Source organism: Paramormyrops kingsleyae, chromosome 17 (genome assembly GCF_048594095.1).
Source record: "Paramormyrops kingsleyae isolate MSU_618 chromosome 17, PKINGS_0.4, whole genome shotgun sequence".
In the NCBI taxonomy this organism is placed as follows: Eukaryota; Metazoa; Chordata; class Actinopteri; order Osteoglossiformes; family Mormyridae; genus Paramormyrops; species Paramormyrops kingsleyae.
Genome location: NC_132813.1, coordinates 5216642 through 5234455, shown reverse-complemented (window position 1 = coordinate 5234455; position 17814 = coordinate 5216642). Strand labels below are relative to the sequence as shown.

The 17814-nt window shown below is 41.5% G+C and overlaps 1 long non-coding RNA gene across 2 annotated transcripts; it reads right to left on the bottom strand.

The window, feature by feature from the left end:
- Positions 1-3563: 3563 nt before the first annotated feature.
- LOC140579063 (uncharacterized) lies at positions 3564-5717 on the bottom strand. Of its 2 annotated transcripts, none has more exons than XR_011983291.1 (3): positions 5643-5717; positions 4621-4743; positions 3564-3762 (listed from the first exon to the last, which is right to left on the bottom strand). It is a non-coding gene; the product is annotated as an uncharacterized lncRNA (long non-coding RNA). The 2 variants fall into 2 exon arrangements; XR_011983292.1 differs by lacking the exon at positions 5643-5717 and adding an exon at positions 5458-5535.
- Between the last annotated feature and the right edge of the window lie 12097 nt (positions 5718-17814).

The following is a 17814-nucleotide window of genomic DNA, read 5'->3' as shown; positions in this document are numbered from 1 at the left end:
AAACGGAAACCCTACAACAGGTCAAAACAATCCCAAACAGATCACCGATCACTCAACTAATTTGACATATTTTGCCTTTAAATAAAAAATTTCCCAGATGTAAAAAAAAGACTATGGATGAGCAGATCAGTCTTCACCCTACAAGACACTATGATGTGTGCTAAAATTCTTCCATTTTATTGCGGCCATAAATCTTTAATCTCCACCGCAAGGGAAAAGGAGACAAAATAGGTTTTTCTTGGCAGAGATGGATAAACATGTAGTTTTTTCTTCAACTTCTCCCTTAGTGATGAATGGAAATGACTGATGCTCTCTAGTGAACCCGTGCGCACCGACAGAAACCGGCAGATGGCACGGCCACTCTGTGACCATGCGCCCTAATCGGGGTCCCAGGGGAAACTTGAACCCCATACTTCTAGTTCCTCCTACAAACCTGATTCCACAAATAACAAACAACTGACCAAGGGTAACTGTAAAATAGTGAAAAGTCTTAAAATAAATTCCTAAATATAAAATGCTAACAATCTGAGTTCTTGAGTAGTGTAATGATGGCTAAATAAACAGTTTTACAAGAAGTTTGTTTCAGGAAACCATTCAAATATGAGGTTGTGAAATTGGATTTAAATTATACATCAAATGTGAAATTTACTCAAAAATGTTCATTTGCTGATAATTGTAATTATTCCATCAGATGTTGTTGCTGGATGCTTGTCATCATTTCTCATCTCTTGTCAAATATGATTCAAATCAAAAGAGATCAAAATTCTATTAGGCCATATGCATTAGTCTTTGATAAATACTGGAAACATCCATTGTTTATTTATCTTAATCTTTAAAAACTGTGCACTGCCAGTAAATTGCAGTAATAGTGGCAACCAGTAAAACCAGTAATTTGTCATACTGGTTGATTTTTTATTTTTTTTTTAGTTACATGTGGTCAGGAAGAATGAAAAACAACCGGCAGGATGATAATTGTTTCACTCCAAATTCCGAGGGACTTCAGGTCGGAAATTATGACCGGGTGGTAAATGATACAGCCTGTCTCGTTCGAGGCATCTGTTGAGTGTTTTAAGGGTATTTGGAAAGACTTGCATAAACAACATTGGGCTTAACATATGCTGTTATTACTGCCATAATTACCATACTGCGAATGACTGATACTGACAAATTCCCTTTGCAGGCCTACGTAGCGAGAACATCTCGAGCATGCACACGCCGGCCGAAAGAAATTCAAAGCATTAGTGTACCACTTTTGTTGTGCTGCAAAAACTTAGCAAGGCGGTATGGGCGTCTTAAAAATGTTCCTGTTCACAATGCCAAAAGAAAAAAAAACTTTACGGCCTTTAATAATGTTTTGAAAACCATACGGGCTTGTAGTTTCGAAGCATACTTCACAATCGTAACATATGTGTTTACTTAATTTCTTTATTTGTTCTGCTGCTATTAGCTATCGCTGAAAGTCAGATACGGGACGGAAGATAGGTAATGTTCTGCGTGGACCTCGGTGCTGCATTTTGCGAGTGGAGGAGATGTTTCAGAAATCTGACAAACAGTCATGCCAGGATTCTGCTGTGCTTTTACAGGCTGAGTCCGCTACGCCCTGCTGATCACAGGGCGGTCAGAACCACCGACATACGACGTTCACACACACACACACACACACACACACAAGGAGATTCCCGAGCTCTCATCCGAAGAATCCGATCCTCTTCAAATTACGGGGAGATTTAATAGGATTGCATGGGAATCGGAGAAGGGAAGCCTGAGACAGGGTTATGGCCAATCGGAGGAGAGTCCTTGGAGCACCTGTTCCAGTTCGGGGGTGTGGCCTCCAGGCAGTTTCAAACTGAGGCTCTCTGGGCCTCGTTCAGAACAATGATCTTTGTCTCTGGATTGTTACGAAACGAGGCATCGCAACCATAAATGTTTGTGTTTGGTCACAGGAAACCTCCCAGTCTTAAATTAAAACCGTCAGTTTTATTGTGTGGTACAAATCATGTTGTGCTTTTTTGAATGCCAAAAAATTTCCAACAACAAACAATGTATCTGCGTTCTTTATTTGTCTTATTTTGTCATTGTGGGTTTTGCTTGCATTAACATGGCCAGTTAGCCATCTCAGAAAGCCCGCCGCTGCAGGTCCCACACCGCTCCTCAGTGACCGTTTTATGTACTCCCTCCATTCCTTCCCTTGGAACATCTCATTCAACTAATTATCTGTTGATCAAGCCCTCTGATTAGCAGAATCGGATTGTCTAGCATTGGAACAATTTTCTGGAAGGGTCTGGTGTCCTTGGGGAGAGGTTAAAACGCCGCTCGCCTGTCAGATAATCCTTCTGTTTTGCTGTAGCACAGAGCAATAACATTAACAATACAGAAGAAAAAATAAATCCATATGACAAAACTATTGTCCCTGACAAGACATTAAAGAATGATGCAATTGAAGATTGTATTGTGTGACTCAAGACACAATTGCAGGTGAAGAAACCAAACGATTGCTGGTATGTAATTACACATTTTATAACCCATGTGCTGGACACTGGGAAGGGAAAAGCTTGCAGAAGGACACTGGAAGCGATGACTGTAACAGTGGGCCAGATTTTTGACGCACTGCTTTTCCCTCATTTATCCTGGGTCACATTCCTGAATGATATTTTGATAGATCGAGACACGTCATTTACATCAGGCAGGCTGAAGGAACTTCATAAACTTTTGGCCACAGAAGCAACTTAAAATAGACTTCACAGGCCATAAAAAAGTGACATCTGGGCCTTAATGACACGCCGAAGCTCGCTGTTACTACGCTCGTTGTGCCAAGCGAACAGAAGCAAAAACTGAAGCATAGGGACAAATTAATCAGCCAGTATAGGCCTGCAAATCAGGATTTTCTGGAGTCCTTTATTGGGTTTTCAGCCTGTGAACTATTGACAACAGAAGAGAGAACATTGGGGACCTTACGAAAGAACACAAGACAGGTCTGAAACAAAGTTCAGTACGTCCTGAACCTGAAAGCTAAAGCCAGTTAAGTAAGGGGGTTGTTGTGAGAACATTTAATTCAAATCCAAAGCAGATAAGAAGAAGGCCCAAATGAAATGCCTTTTCACTCTGTGCATTGCTCCTTAAATCTGCATCCACAGCAGTTATCATAAGGTCTGAAGAACATATAATGAATTTCATCCAAATACCTTGAAAGCAACGGCAACAATCTGATCACGACGTGATATCTGCCGTTACAGCCGTTTTGCTGTGGTCTGCACCAACTTTCTTTCCGGGGGGGGAGGGGGGTAAGTAAACCCATCTCGGCAGGGAGGTTAGGGTGAGTCGGTTTTGCTTGTTGCTGAGTTCCCCGTGTCCCTATTCCCCTGTAATGTACATGAACTGGTGTGTACTTTTGGCACTAATAACCAAACCTGAGGGACCACCTTGACCCCCCCCCCCCCACACACACACACACACACACTGTCCGTAGTTGTTCCACCGCTCTCACCCAAGCTTGGTTGCTTACCTTTCCGTTTTTTGCGGGATCTCTGCACCTGACTGCCATGACCAGCCTATCAGGTGTTTCTGATCACTATCTGGATCTTTTCAACACATCTTCCCTCATCTCAGTCAAAGAAAAGCAGGAAAAACAATAATAAAAATTTATTCAAAATGAAGAGGAGTATCTGTAATCAAAAGTTTACACAAAATAGAAAGTTTGGCTTGAGCTGAAGTCGTCGTTTTTCGTATAGCTGCAGTGGGGTGACCTGAGGTCTTTTCAAACTTCTGCAATCAATAGAAAAAAAAAATATAGCCACTCAGCACATAAATGTATTATAATGCGACAGAATTATTTTTCAAAGCGTTCTGCTGCACAGATCTGAAAATCCCCAAGAGTCTGGAAACAAAGCAGGATTAATGAACACACCCCTCTGGCTCTTTAGCAGACCGATTACAAATTAGCCAAGCTTTCAATGACCACACCTAGCGCTCAGAAAGCCTGTCACTCAAAATACGTGCTTACATGCCTCATAGCTGTTATACATTTGGTTCTGTGAATACGTGCAAGATGGGGACAATATCTAGGATTTCCAGTTGCGTTTAAAAATGTCAAAATAAGGGCCTGCCCAAGTCGTTGATAGTCTGGAAAAAAAATCAGTAATGTTTGATTTTTTAAGAAACAACTCCAAATCTATTAATTTTGCCTAGGTAAACAAGAATGTTTCCAGTGTTGTTCAGAATGATATGAAGCTATACTGGCAGAAAAAGGTTACCTTTACTTGTCACTGGGTCTGTGCCATCAAGGGTAAATGTACTGTTTAAGGTACAGAAATGGAGTATGAGGAACATTTTCATACCATTGGAGGTACATTAATGTTGCTTGTACCTTGGAGATGTTCCCGAGTCCATTTCTGTACTTTCAAAGGTACAATTACCTACAGCTAAGGCTACAATTGGCAGACCCTTGATGATACAGCCCCAGTGACAAGTAAAGGTACAAACTGGTGCTTTTTTTCTGACAGTGCATATGAATCACATAGGGGTACAAATGTATTTCCTTATACTTTTATCACTGTGCACTTATGCAACCAACCATTTCCAGATGCAGTTTAGGATAAAGATGCCTAATCCAACAGTAGTTACCCTCCTGGGACTTTAGCTCTCAGCCCCCGTGGGCTACGTCGCCATAACGACACCTTTGGCCTGCGTGTCACGATGCACCCGGATCGCTGGCAGAAGCCCAAATGGAGAGAAGATTTCAGATTTCTTGATAGAGGGAAACAAAGATGTAATGTCTGCATGTCCTTGAGATGACACACAAAAGGCAATAAATAAAACACTGGGATGTACCATCTTAGCCAGAGGGAGAACAAAATCTAGCCAAGAGAATAGCAAAACATGTGGTTGCTATGGAGCCAGCAAACAAATAATACACAGAGAGAAACTGGTTGGTTAAAATCAGCCAGCGGGGACACGCCAACTCACCGGAACATAAGAACCAGTTTCACAGGGTTCTGCTAAGTATCATGCACCATTTAATTGCATTTGTTTCCCCCTCATGTCAGGAATTACAATAGGGGAGAAGGTGTATAGGTTTTTGGGGCAAAAGATATAGGATTTGATCATTTAGGAACCTGCTTTTAAGGCTGGGCTGTTCCCAGCTATGTCACATGGTCAGACCCACTTCCAAACATTGGGCCTGGATTACAAAGCACAGCCAAAGGACACAAGCCTCAGTCCAGAATATTTCAGATTTATATTTTTCCTTTACTAGATAGTTCCAAATATTGCAATGCAGTGTTACGCTCCAATCAAGCATCTGCACATAACTAATCCTTTTCAGGTGTTTAATTCTTATTTATGATTTGAAGAGATATAATTTTCTTCAGTTTCCAAAATCCCGTAACACGTAACTCCGGCAGAAAATAAATGCTCGCAGAAGGAAGTGTGTGCAAATAAACAGCGATACGATACACATACATGTGAGCAGGCATTGCCATTGAGAATGCTTCCCTTTGCTTAATTTCACAATAATCGTTTAGCAGATGTCTATCAAGCAGACGTTGTAAATGGCACATTCATTAAACATGGATGCATCCGTTTTATTGGCAGAGAACCGTTAAACCGCCGATGATTTGCTGCTAGCCACAAAAGCACAATTTCACCTGATTGCCGAGATGAGAAAGGAAATCATAAATAACGTGGCACGGCCTTTGAACCTCGGGAAACGAGGCGTTACACCCAGCCCTGCACATGCATGCAAGTGTCTTGTCAGGAGACGAATCCGCCGCGGACGTAAAGTGCCATTCTAGGGGATGTCTGCAAATTACACTGACAATTTTTATTGCTGAAAAGCAATTAGGACATGACTCGTGTAACAACCTGCCCCGGTCTTGTGTAAGACTGATACTTTTGGCGTATCCTTCTGAAAGGTTAACTGCCCCATTTAACTTCTTGAAGAGCAAGCCTTTTCTTTAGAATACCACGAAAAATTAAGGTGGTATTATGCTTTGAGTCCTGGTTGTAGAGCATATTAATTGTACGCCTACTTATTGTTTACCTCCTGTGACTCATTGTTTGAGGGCTAAAGGGTGAAACGGTTTGTAGACTTGCCGAGAAGCACCATTTACAGACTGTGCCGTAACACTTTTTTTCTTCCGAAAGCGATACCGCTGCAGTTTCTCTGAACCAAGTGGACCGTGGGCATTCCTGGGATGCATTGGACAGCAGAGCTAGCACATGTGCACACACAAGAGTGCACACACAGAGACACGCGCAGACGCACGTCCGCCCATCGCACTTGCATGGACAACTGTGCTGGTGACAAGTTATATCTTAGAAACGTGACCGAATCACAGTCGCTCTTCAGTGGTGTGTCTGCGTGTAGTTCTGGCATCCTCACTAAGATGTCATCACACATTTTCCAGGATTTGTCCCTCTTCGCTTCTCGTATTTTAACCTGCTAATCCTAATGCTATATAGCTGGACTGTCACCCAGTGGTGGAAGGCAGGTTGTTTAAGGAGGCAATCTCGGAGATTCAGTGGGAAATACATGATTAAATGAAATGCATTATTTTGCACGATCGCGATCCCCGCAGTCCTCATCTGGACGTTTGAACGAGCAGATAAGCATCACTGACTGCATTCCGCAGCCTTGGGCACTTTTCAGCGGACCGATCATCCGCTCCGCGGACCGGCGAGTGCGTGCGCTGCTGATCGGTGAGCCGCAGGGAAAGCTAGAGTTACTGCGGCTATTTGCGCACGAACAATAAAGGTGGGGTCTTTGGACTTAGGGGAAAAATGTGGAGAAAAGTAAGTAAAACATTGCACAAAAAATATAAATTTATGTTGAGGAAAATAATTATATTAATAATAGTAATAATAGGAAACCAAAAACCCATTTATACTGTTGCATTGACATTGTATTGTAAACGCGATGGGATAAAAGTTTTCTGCCAGGGGAGAGACACCCCCTCCAGTTCCCCAGCCACCCACGGCTGACAGTCAGAAGCCCAGCTGCTGGCGATGTCAATCCGCACCCCGCGGCCACGACGTGAGCTAATGGCCCGGTGTCGCTGCATTTAGGAGCGGCTCAAACGACCGCGGGGGGCCGCTCCCGTGAGACGCCCGGTGGCGGGACACACAGCCCGGGTTAAAACAAGAAAAGGCAGCAGATGGCCAGGTGTACCGCTGGAAAGAATAATGCACGTTTAATTCGGCTCCCTGTATCGTATAAATGAAAGCCCATTAGGTTAAGGTCCCAGGAGCCCGCTGGCAAATTATAACACTTTAACTCGTGAATTAACATGGTTACAGTTTCTTTGATCAAACGAGCACAAGTAATTATATTCTTTAAAAAATTCCTGTCTCGTCAATATTTACGTAGTAATACAACTTACTAATTTGCTAGCAGCAAAAAGACTTAGAGTTAAAGGTTGACTGAGCAAATAAGAAAATTCAATTAAAACATGGCAATTTGCTTTATCAATTACTTTAGTAATTAATGTATCAATTGCATTTCATGGAGGAAAATTATGTTTAAATTCAAGGCCCCGTAACAGCACTTAGGCTACCTAACGGAAGCAGTAAATGAATCAAGGAAAAGATTGTAGGCCTAATTGTCATTATCTAATAAAATAGTGTTTTTTTCCACTTTTTTTGGGACTCTTGTGGTCACATTGTAAACGCTGCTGTCTCAGATCAAGGAGCAAGAGGGAAATTATGGTACCATTTTACTTAAGGCACTCATGTAGTTATAGATACCTTCATAATGTATTACAACGGCTTATATTGACCATTATAATGCATTATGAAGGTATATATAGTGCTTTATACATGAGAGCTTCAAAGATCATTCACAATGCACAATAAACATGGTTATACTGTTTTTCTAAATAGTTATAGCCGTGTTTATAGTACTTTATGAATGCATTATAATGCATTATGATGACTGCTTTAAGGAAAGTATTACCAAAATGATTTTTGCGGATTAATTGCATAGATGCTGCCCACAAAGGCCTATCAGATGAGACACCTATTCTGCCTGAAACTATTTTAATTGTCTGCCTTGTTTACAAAATGTTTAGTCATATATATATAATGTTTCATTATGATACAGACTCAGTAGTGAACATGTGCCAGATTAATGATTAAGTCAACTATGACATCTCCTTCTACTGTTATGCAGATGACACTCAGATTTACCTGCCTTTGAAACAGAGAGATACAAACTCGTTAAAACCACTGTTGGACTGTCCTAAGTATGTCAAAGCTTAAATGAGAATAAAATTTAAAGTTCTGGTATTTGGACCCAGTGGTGTCTGAGATGCCCTGCTATGGATCTATGTTCCCTGGAACCATGCGTAAAACCCACTGTAAAAAACCTGGGTGTCGTAATGGATTGTGATTTTAAACTGGACAAACAGACAGACTCAGTAATCAAAGCTGGCTTTTTTCAACTGAGGCTCTTATCTATTTGTGGTCAAGCCCTTTTTTCGTATAATGATTTTGAAAGGGTTACGCATGCTTTTATCTCGCCCTGACTTGACTGCTGATGTCAGCCAGGTCGCCCTCTTACTCTTACAGTTGGCCCAGAATGCTGAAGCTCATCTTTTAACAGGAACACACAAGTGAGAGCACATTTCCCCTGTCAAGATTTTATTGTTTACCCACAAAGCATTAAATGGCCCGGCCCAGTCTATCTCTCTCACCTTCTACAACCATACTTCCTATCTTCGTCACTTCGGTCCGCTGAGCTGCTGGTTGCCCCATATCAAAGCTGAAGCACAGGTGAGGTCACGCCTTTGCACTATAGTAGCCCCCAAATTCTGCAATGAGCCTCCTTTGCATGTTAGGTTGACCCATTCACTGCCTGTTTTTAAATACCATGTAAGACACAATTGTATTCCTGGGCTTTTAACTCATTGTTATTCATGTATTGCTTTATTGCTACGGTCTTATTGTTCTTATCATTTTGTTGTCTTTTCATCTATTAAAATGGTCTTTGTGTTTTCATTGTGTTGTTTCATCCTTCTTGCTACTTTGATTGTGCAGCACTTTGGTCAAATCTTGTTTTTAAATGTGCTTCACAAATAAATTTTGACTTGAATTGACATGCATCAATTTAATATTTTTTTGCCTGTGTTTCACCGATACATTTCTTTAATAAATAACTGTTATGTGGTTAGTACAGTAACTCAGTTTTGTCAGGACGTCTCTGCATCTCCCTTATGCTGTATCCATGCTTCTGATGGTACAACTGCAAAATATTATTTGAAATAAAAATAAAATTTGAAATTTCTTTTAAAAGCTCAATGGTATGATCTGCTTCTAGGAACTGTTAATCAGGATACTGATAAGATTGCTCTGCCAAATAAATGTAATAATGATCTTTCACTGATTTGTCCTAGACTGTCATGTGACCACAGAGCACTATGGGTAATTCCGTCATACCTTAGTTGATGCTGTTCTGTAATGCTGTTGACTTTCTAAAGGGACATGGGTGACTCGACTTCAACATGATCTCACTTCATCGCTGTAATGAAAAAAAACGACACTCTGCAAACAATCTAAATAAACTCAAACTTGCTGCATGGCTGTAAATGCGTTTTCAATGATCCGTGCGACGATCTATACATTAGTGCACGTATCAGCTTGTGTTAAGCAAAAATCCCTTCAAATCTTTCCTGAACCAGCGTGCACGCTAGAATGTCCTCCACGGTCACGTCTGTCAGCACTCGACAGATCATTTAAAGCCGTCTGTCATACGAAACTGGAGACCGCGATTTTGATTTCATTAGATCATCAAGATCTGCTGACATGCCCAATAAAGGAAAGCATATATAGAGACGTCATGTATGTATTATTTATTTGATTGTTTATTGCATGCAGTGGTGAAGCAAGTCAAGGCAGCAATGGGAGAGGCATCTGTCCAATTTTGGGTGGAAGGGGGCTCAGCGTATTTCCACATGCAGTGTCACCTTAACCCCCACCCCTTACCCCTACCAACCACATGCACCCACACATCAACAGGGCCAATTAGGAGTATTCTGCTATATTTTGTTCTAGTCATTTAGGGCAAAAAAAAAAAAACTGTTCAGATTTGGGAGCCAAGTTTGGCGAAGGACTAAAGTAATTACTTGAAGTTAATGTGTACCAGGTCTGCAAGGCATGTTGCAATGACAACAACTGCAACAACAACAACAACGACAAGTCCCGTAGTTCAGTTCATAGAGATTGTTTTCTTGTTTGGTTGCTGTCCCGCCATGTAAACACATTGTCTTGTTTTTTGCTTAAGTCATTACATCATGACTAATCAGTAACGGATTATTCAAATAAACCTGTGAATGTTTGACCGGAGTTGAATGTAAAGGCGAGATCAAATGTCCTCACTGAGCTTCTCACTAGGCAATTTTTTGTTGCAAACTTTTTTGATTTCTGTTTCCCTAATATTCGCTCTCAGAAAAGCTTTTGGGGTGGCGTTTGGAGAGCACACACATATGCTGGTTTGTGCCAGTCCTCCTTCTCATTTCACCAAATGCATGGTCTGCAGGGTGTACAGTACCGGTTTAAAGTCTGCACACATCTACTGAATATCATTAGTTATTTAACAAGATAACGACCATGAGCACACCTCCAGGTTACGGAATAATTCTCTTGTGAAGACAGAAGGACATGGAGTGCTGTGACAGAGTGCAGTCCCGGCCCCCACAGTCTGCCGACCGAAACCCTATAGACCTGGTTTGGGATGAGCTGAATCAAAGGGTGATTGCAAGGTAGCCAACTTGTGCCCAGAACTTGTGGAAACTCCTTCAGGACTGTTGGAGAAGCGTTCCAGGTGGCTACATCTGGAAGCTGGCTGAAAGAATGCCAATGCTGTCATCTAAGCAAAAGGGGGCCATTTTGAAGAGTTAAAAACTTGAGAAAATGTTGGGATGTTGAACAGGTCTCTTGGTTGTTGCAATATTTCAAACTTCATTGCCTCGAGGCGTTTTACTATAAGATGAGTAACAAAGGTAAAATGGAACAGATGCATTAAAAGCAGGTGATCCCAGACTTTTGACTGGTACTGTCCCTTAGAAGGGGGGTGGGGGCTTATACCACGAGCGGTTGAACCGAAGAGGCTTGCATTGGTATCTTCTCATCATAGAATAATAAGTTTGGGATGCGGGAAATCCACTGTGTCATTCAACTAAATAAACAGATAAGTAACCAAGTTATGTGGCAGACTGGCATACTGTCCAGGGTGTATGTAAGCCTTGTGCCCTGTACTCATGGAATAAGCTTCAAGCACCTGTGTATCTGCAATCTGAAGGACGCTAGTTCAAATCCCAGAGCCAGCAAAGTCATTTCACCCATGAGCAAGGTCATTAAATAAATAAATATCTATGTTGTTTTGCATAGAAGCTTCTGCTAAATAAATGCAGTTCTTGTATACATAAGTCCAGTATGGTCTGTTGGTGTTCTGCTTTATATAATGTCTTTTTTGTAACATGTTATGGGGATAAAACTAGGCAAAGCATGACCAAGCCGTTGATAAAACTTTTAAAAAGGTCTGCTTGAAATATTTCCGTAATGAAATATGCATAATGGTCTGGGGGTCCAGTTACTGTCAGACAAAGCTTTAGAATGGATACTAGGTCTGATTATGAACATAGTGTGCCTGTTGGTACCAGATATGATGGTTCCAACATCTGAAAAAGTTACTATCCTGGGATTTACACAGAGTACAATGTCTAGAGTTTACAGGGGATGGTGGAATAAACAAATAAAAGATCCAATCACTGGCAGTTCTCTAGGGCGAACAGTTAGAAAATGTGAGCGTTTTTTCAGTTATTGGTGTGAAAATGGCTGCCATTAACCTCTGCCAGTAAGCCGCTGAATGCTTTAAGCATGGTAAAACTTGCATTCATGATCTTTCAGCAAGGGGATTAAATGGTATTAAAGAGAATCCCAGCAGCTTCATCCCACACATAAATGAGGTGACATAAGAAGTGAGCATAAATTACTTTCAACAAAAAAATGAGAGAGCAAAAAAGAGAAGGGAGAGAGAGAGAAAATTTAGATTTATTGAACCAGTCACACTCCTTCTGCCATTGTACATTGTGTTTTAATAAATCAACTCCAGTTATTTATGAATTTTTTTTTTATTTGCGGGGGGTCAGTGAGTTTTAATTGGAAAATGTGCCAAAAAAAAACTCCACTACAACTTAAGACATTCCTTAGGGGTTATGCAAGTCCATACATTGAAAATAATTACTCCACATATGAAACGGTTGTGAAGACACATGCAGCCCCACCTCCCACTCCCCTGTCACTATATTATAGATGATTGAGGCGTAAATCTGGGTGTAAATCATGCCTTCGTCACATTGATAAATCACGTTCCCTGCGCGGCATCTCTGACAAGCCTTCACAAACACAACTTGAATTTTAGTGGCTATTTTTTGCCATAAAATGTCTGTCCTCACATAAAAATAAAATGTACTATTTGTACTACAGACTTTAAGAGTGAAGTAATATATTCAAGCTTTTCCGTTTATTTAGACCTGCACAGTGCAAGAATCAGAAGAGGAAAGCAGGTACCCTGGTAAGGCGATTTCAGCTAAGTTGTGTACGGCTCGGCTCGTTAAGTCTCTGTGCCCGTGATCAGAAGGTCATTGGTTTAAGCCCCGGCCTCAGCAGAATAATCACATGTCTGTGGGCCCTTGAGCAAGAGCCTTACCCCCCAACTCCAGGGGTGCTGCATGCTGGCTGACCCTGTGCTGTGACCCTGTGCTGGCTGACCCTGTGCTGTGACCCCTAAGTTTGCTCTCGTCTGTGTGTCTCATGGTAAAGAGGAGGTAAAACAAAAATCACCATTCTAGTTTACCCCATCTAGGTCTTATGGACTGGCACTCCAATGGCGAAAGATGGTGCATTCAGGATCAGGAGGATCGAGATGCCCGAAATATCGCTCCGTGAAAAAGTTTCTCAGCTTGATTAACCAGCTGCGGCAAGGCTGGAGTGTGTGAGGAATTCAAACAACGAGGAGAGAAAAGAGTTAAACTCACAGTGTGGGCTGTGATTTCTGGCTTCGGTCCATCGCAAGTTAATTCCAGATCTGAGGTTCTTACCAGCTGCGACAACATTTTAGCAGGGTGCCCTCGTGAAACTGTGAGAAACTACCGCCTCACCTCGTCGCCTAATGACCTTTCTGTGAGGTCTCTGTGAACGCCAGACTCAGGCGTGCACTGATTTCGGTGGCTGACAAGGAGGCAGGTTGGGTTGGGGACACTCCCATTCACTTGGAGTAAGTGCGGACGCCAAAAATCTCAATTTCAGCATTTATACAAAAACACAACATTGAGGGAGCTCAGGAATGTTAATTGGAATGAAACGTGGCTGTATGGCTCTACGGTGATCTTAAACTTGGGTCTTAGGCCGCAGAATTGCTGTATCAAGGTTCTTGGTCGACCTCAGTCGTCGAAAGAAAAACATCTTGTCATATCAAATGGTACATTTCCCTGTGGATGAAGCTTTCAGCGATGTGCCGATGATTACCGACAGCTCTTCACGATCTGACGGAAATGTGCTGCAGGTGTGATCTCCCGCTCGACGTTAAAATGAGTAGCGTCTCCAACCTGTAATGGTGCTCACGGGGGTGGGCATTAGCCCGCTCCCATTTTTCGCCACTGGGTCAGTTGCTCCCAGGGCACATTAAACCATTAGGCAACATACGGGACTGCCTAGGGCGCTATCTTTTGTGGGGGTGCTAACTTAGCCTGCCAATTGCACTTTGTCCCGGACAGGGGGCTCCGGAGGTGAAGCTTGCCTAGGGCGCCACATGGCATTATAGACCTTAGGATACACACAGGCTCCCTACAGAGTGTCAAAGACATGCGGCCCATCTGCCAACCTATCACGTGCCTGGATGCAGGTCACATGCTCTCTGCTTGGTTGCCATGGAGACAATGGTCCATTTGCACTTAACCAGCTGCAAAAACATACCCCCAGCCCCTTTTGTACTAACCCAACTGGAATATCCGGGTGATTTCTATAAATCACCTGGGCTGCTTCTGATGCCTCTCTCTGCAAACCTTGCCTCTTTTCCCCTGGTAGGGATCTGCAGGTAGCAGGACGTGTGCTACCAAAATGACAAGGCTTCGCCTTCAGCTGGTCTGACTTGTTTCTCTGCAGCAGTTTAATCTTCGTCGAGTCTATGAATAATATGTTCTGAAGAATTCAATCCTGTGTAATTTTACAGAATATTTTAACACATGGTTTATTTATATAATTGTAGTCTGTCAGTTTGATAAACTGTATATCAGGGGGACACTTTTTTCAAATATTATTTTCATATTTTTCTTACATATTGAGAGAACCTGCAAAGTGGCTCAAATGGTAAATCAGTGTATGTCTTACTGATGAATGCAATTCACCACTTATCAATTTTAGTATCGTCACTTTTTAAACATCAGGTTTAAGCAGTTGGTATAAAACTAGGTTTATATGGATATAAAGTAGCCAGTGAGAAAAGAACATTCCAGTTCACTGACGAGATGTACAACCAGTTAAAGTCCATCTCCGGTTGTCTGTTCAGTCTTTTTCTGTATCTATTTCTTCATATAGTAAGTAAAGGGGCAGGGACAGTACCCATTCATAAATTTCAATCCAGAACTCTTACTATGGGCAAGGTGATGATGGATTTATTGTCAGTGAGTGATAAAGACAAGGGTGTATTTCAGAAATGGATCCACCTGGAGTGTTTATTTAGTGAGGAGACGTATTTCTGTCATTAAAGAGAAATCCAGGGTAATGTCAGGCTCTGGCAGTCAGATGGCAACATCTCGCGTTCTGTTAACATTTTTTTAAAACTTTTTTCTGGGATTTAGCATTGTGACAATCCAACGTGATTTATAAAAACAGATAATGGGGACAAGAGAGTTAACTGGAGGGAGGGCATCACTGCAACAAAGCGGAGCTTCTTCTGCAGGAAGAAAAAATGCATGGAGGGAACAGAAAGGAGAAACTGGTAGTTGAAGGGATTCCAGTGGGGGGCTGGTGTGGGATGATGTAATAGCAATCTTTAAGTTGCTCTGGACTCATAGCGGTGCGGCCGCGCAGCAGGTGAAACATAACAATTGCTGGATTCATGTTTTTTGGCACCATGCTTTAGAGGTGGGGAGTTTTGGGTGTGTGTGTGTGTGTGCTGGGGAAGCTGGTCATAGTGTAAATAATCTGGCATGACAAGGTAGAATCGGGACACTTCAAACACCCCCCCCCCCGATACGTCCTTATGAGACAGCCACTGCACCATGAAAAGGCTCAGTAGGGGTGGGTGTGGGGGGCTGCCCTGGTTCCTTGCCAGGGCCCCAGCATGGCATAGTGGCTCAGGCATGAACCCAGATCATCGCACACCAGGGGAAGCCGTCCAACACGGATAAACGTTCCCCACTCTTTGATAGTGTGCCGAATTCAGGAAAACGCCTTTTAGGACAAATACATTCAAAAAACAGAATCCCACAGCACAAACGGGAACCTATATGTTTATTGTGAATTATTGTAAATAATTTAAATAGAATTACATAGTAGCAAACATGACTGGATACAAATGAACATAAATCTCATCACTTTACATTCTAGTCATATATATATATATATCTACACACACAAAAGACAGAGCTCGTAAGCACTGGCCAGCTGCTGACATTATTTAATGTTGTCACTGATACGGTTGTGACTCACGGAAAAAACTGAATTATCTTGCAGCTGAGAGGTCTGACATGCTCTGCACCAGGAGTGTTTGCTCAAAACCAGTTCGACTGTACGCATTGTCTAAATAATTATGAGTTACAAACACCAGGACACGGTTTGAAGATTATGCACAAACCGCAGCTGTGAACAGCAAGGAGGTGGCCGTGTTGTTTAAAATATAGATGGGCAGAGAAGTCAATTATTAGACAAGTAAAAAAAAAATAAATGAACGTGGGTGTAGAAATGCTTTCTGTGCATGTCGGAAATGGATCTTGGCTCTAGATAAACATCTGTGAATTGGGTGGGCAGTGTGACAGGGATCCCCGTTCCTCTCAGCCTTAATTGGAACATCTTTCAGCAGAATGTTCAAAGCAATTGCCTGAATTGAAATATCTCTTTGCCGTAGTCATACTAATGCCACACACTGGGGCCAGAGTTCAAAATGAATGACAAAACCTGCATGAAAAATTAGAAACAGTGAGAAAAGTGAAGACAGTGACTCATCTGGTGAGTCATTCCTTCAACACACTCAAAATCCTTGGTTAATTTAATTTCTATGCAAAGTTAATATGCAGAAAAATCTGCCAAAGGACTTGCAGGACCTGCATTTTCATGACCTATTTCATATGTATTGCAGACATAATTATTTTGTGAAAATATACCATCTATCTATCTATCTATCTACAGTATCTATAAACTGTTAGTCTGTCTGTCAGTAAGTCAGTCCTGCACACTGTCTTTTAGAAATAAAAGTCAGCCTTTTATGTCAACCGGAGACACTTATGAGATTTATGTTTGTATTGGAAATCTGAAGGGAACATATTTAATCTGCAAATCAGAAATAATTTTCTCATATAAACGTGAACACCTGCCGCATGCAGCCCCGTCTTCTACCTTTAGAACTGTGTGGCTTTCACAGTGCAGCTCTTTTGTGATATTCATATAAACACTGTAACATTTATGCAAACACTTGGTCTTTTTCAGTTTTTAAGGCCTTGGTTTCCCATAAATCCTTCATACCATGAAAAGTTTAGGATTGTTTAAGAAATGCATCCTGGGAGCTGTGTGTGGAGCTATACAATTAAGTTATGAGAAGCCTTTTTAGGGACTGCTAAACAGAACAAACAACACCACTTACAAACCACCACATTATTATGACTATTATTGTTTTTATTTCGAATTAAAGTTAATGCAACCTGAACTGGTAACTGGAAAATTAAAGTGGGAGAATGGATGCGTGGGAAATGTAATCATTTAAAACGGAAAGATTTTGTTTTCCCTGTGCAGAGATTTTGAGGAATCATATTTGCAAATGAACCCTAGTAAAGAAACCAAAGGCACCCATATTACTGGGTCTACACACCTTTGATGGAGCAAAAATTAATGCAGATTGCATCACTTGCACTGAGAATATGTTACGTTTTACATACAGTCAACTATGAAGCATTTGTTTCTTGGGCATTGAAAGAGGGCCACTGACTGTTTTTCCCACCTGAAAAACAAAGGAGGCCAATTCATAAAGTTATGGTTACGGGACATTAAAGTCGACGTAATTTGATGTATAAAAAAAAATCACGGTTACCCTGGAAACCACTAAAATGACAACGTATAAATAGAATAGTAACTCAAAGTCAACAGAGAGGAGTGCCAGAGAGAACAATATTAGATTTTATTTCACTTTTTGGCGCATTCAGTATTAATGGAAGAGGTGGGACACATTAGCTTAAACCACGTGAGGGAGTTTAATGCGGGACACAAAGATTTCCTTACGATTTTCTATTACTGTGACGTAATAGACCGTATTATAACTGAAAAAGAAGTTATTAGTCACAAGAGAAGACTTACACACATTCACGGTGAATGGTTGCTTTTATGAAGCAGCTCATAAAAAGGGGAATGCCACATAAAAGTGTATAAATGTGGCATGACACAGAAGTAATTACATTAAACCGCTACTTTAATCGGAATAAAAAAATTGTTTATCTTTCAATTACATGGAAGTAATGGTCATGACAGATTGCAAAAGAGGAAAAAGTCTAAAAATCTATTTTCCTTGGAATCGGTTGTCTAAGGCAATTACATCAAGTTCGGACTTGCTGGAGG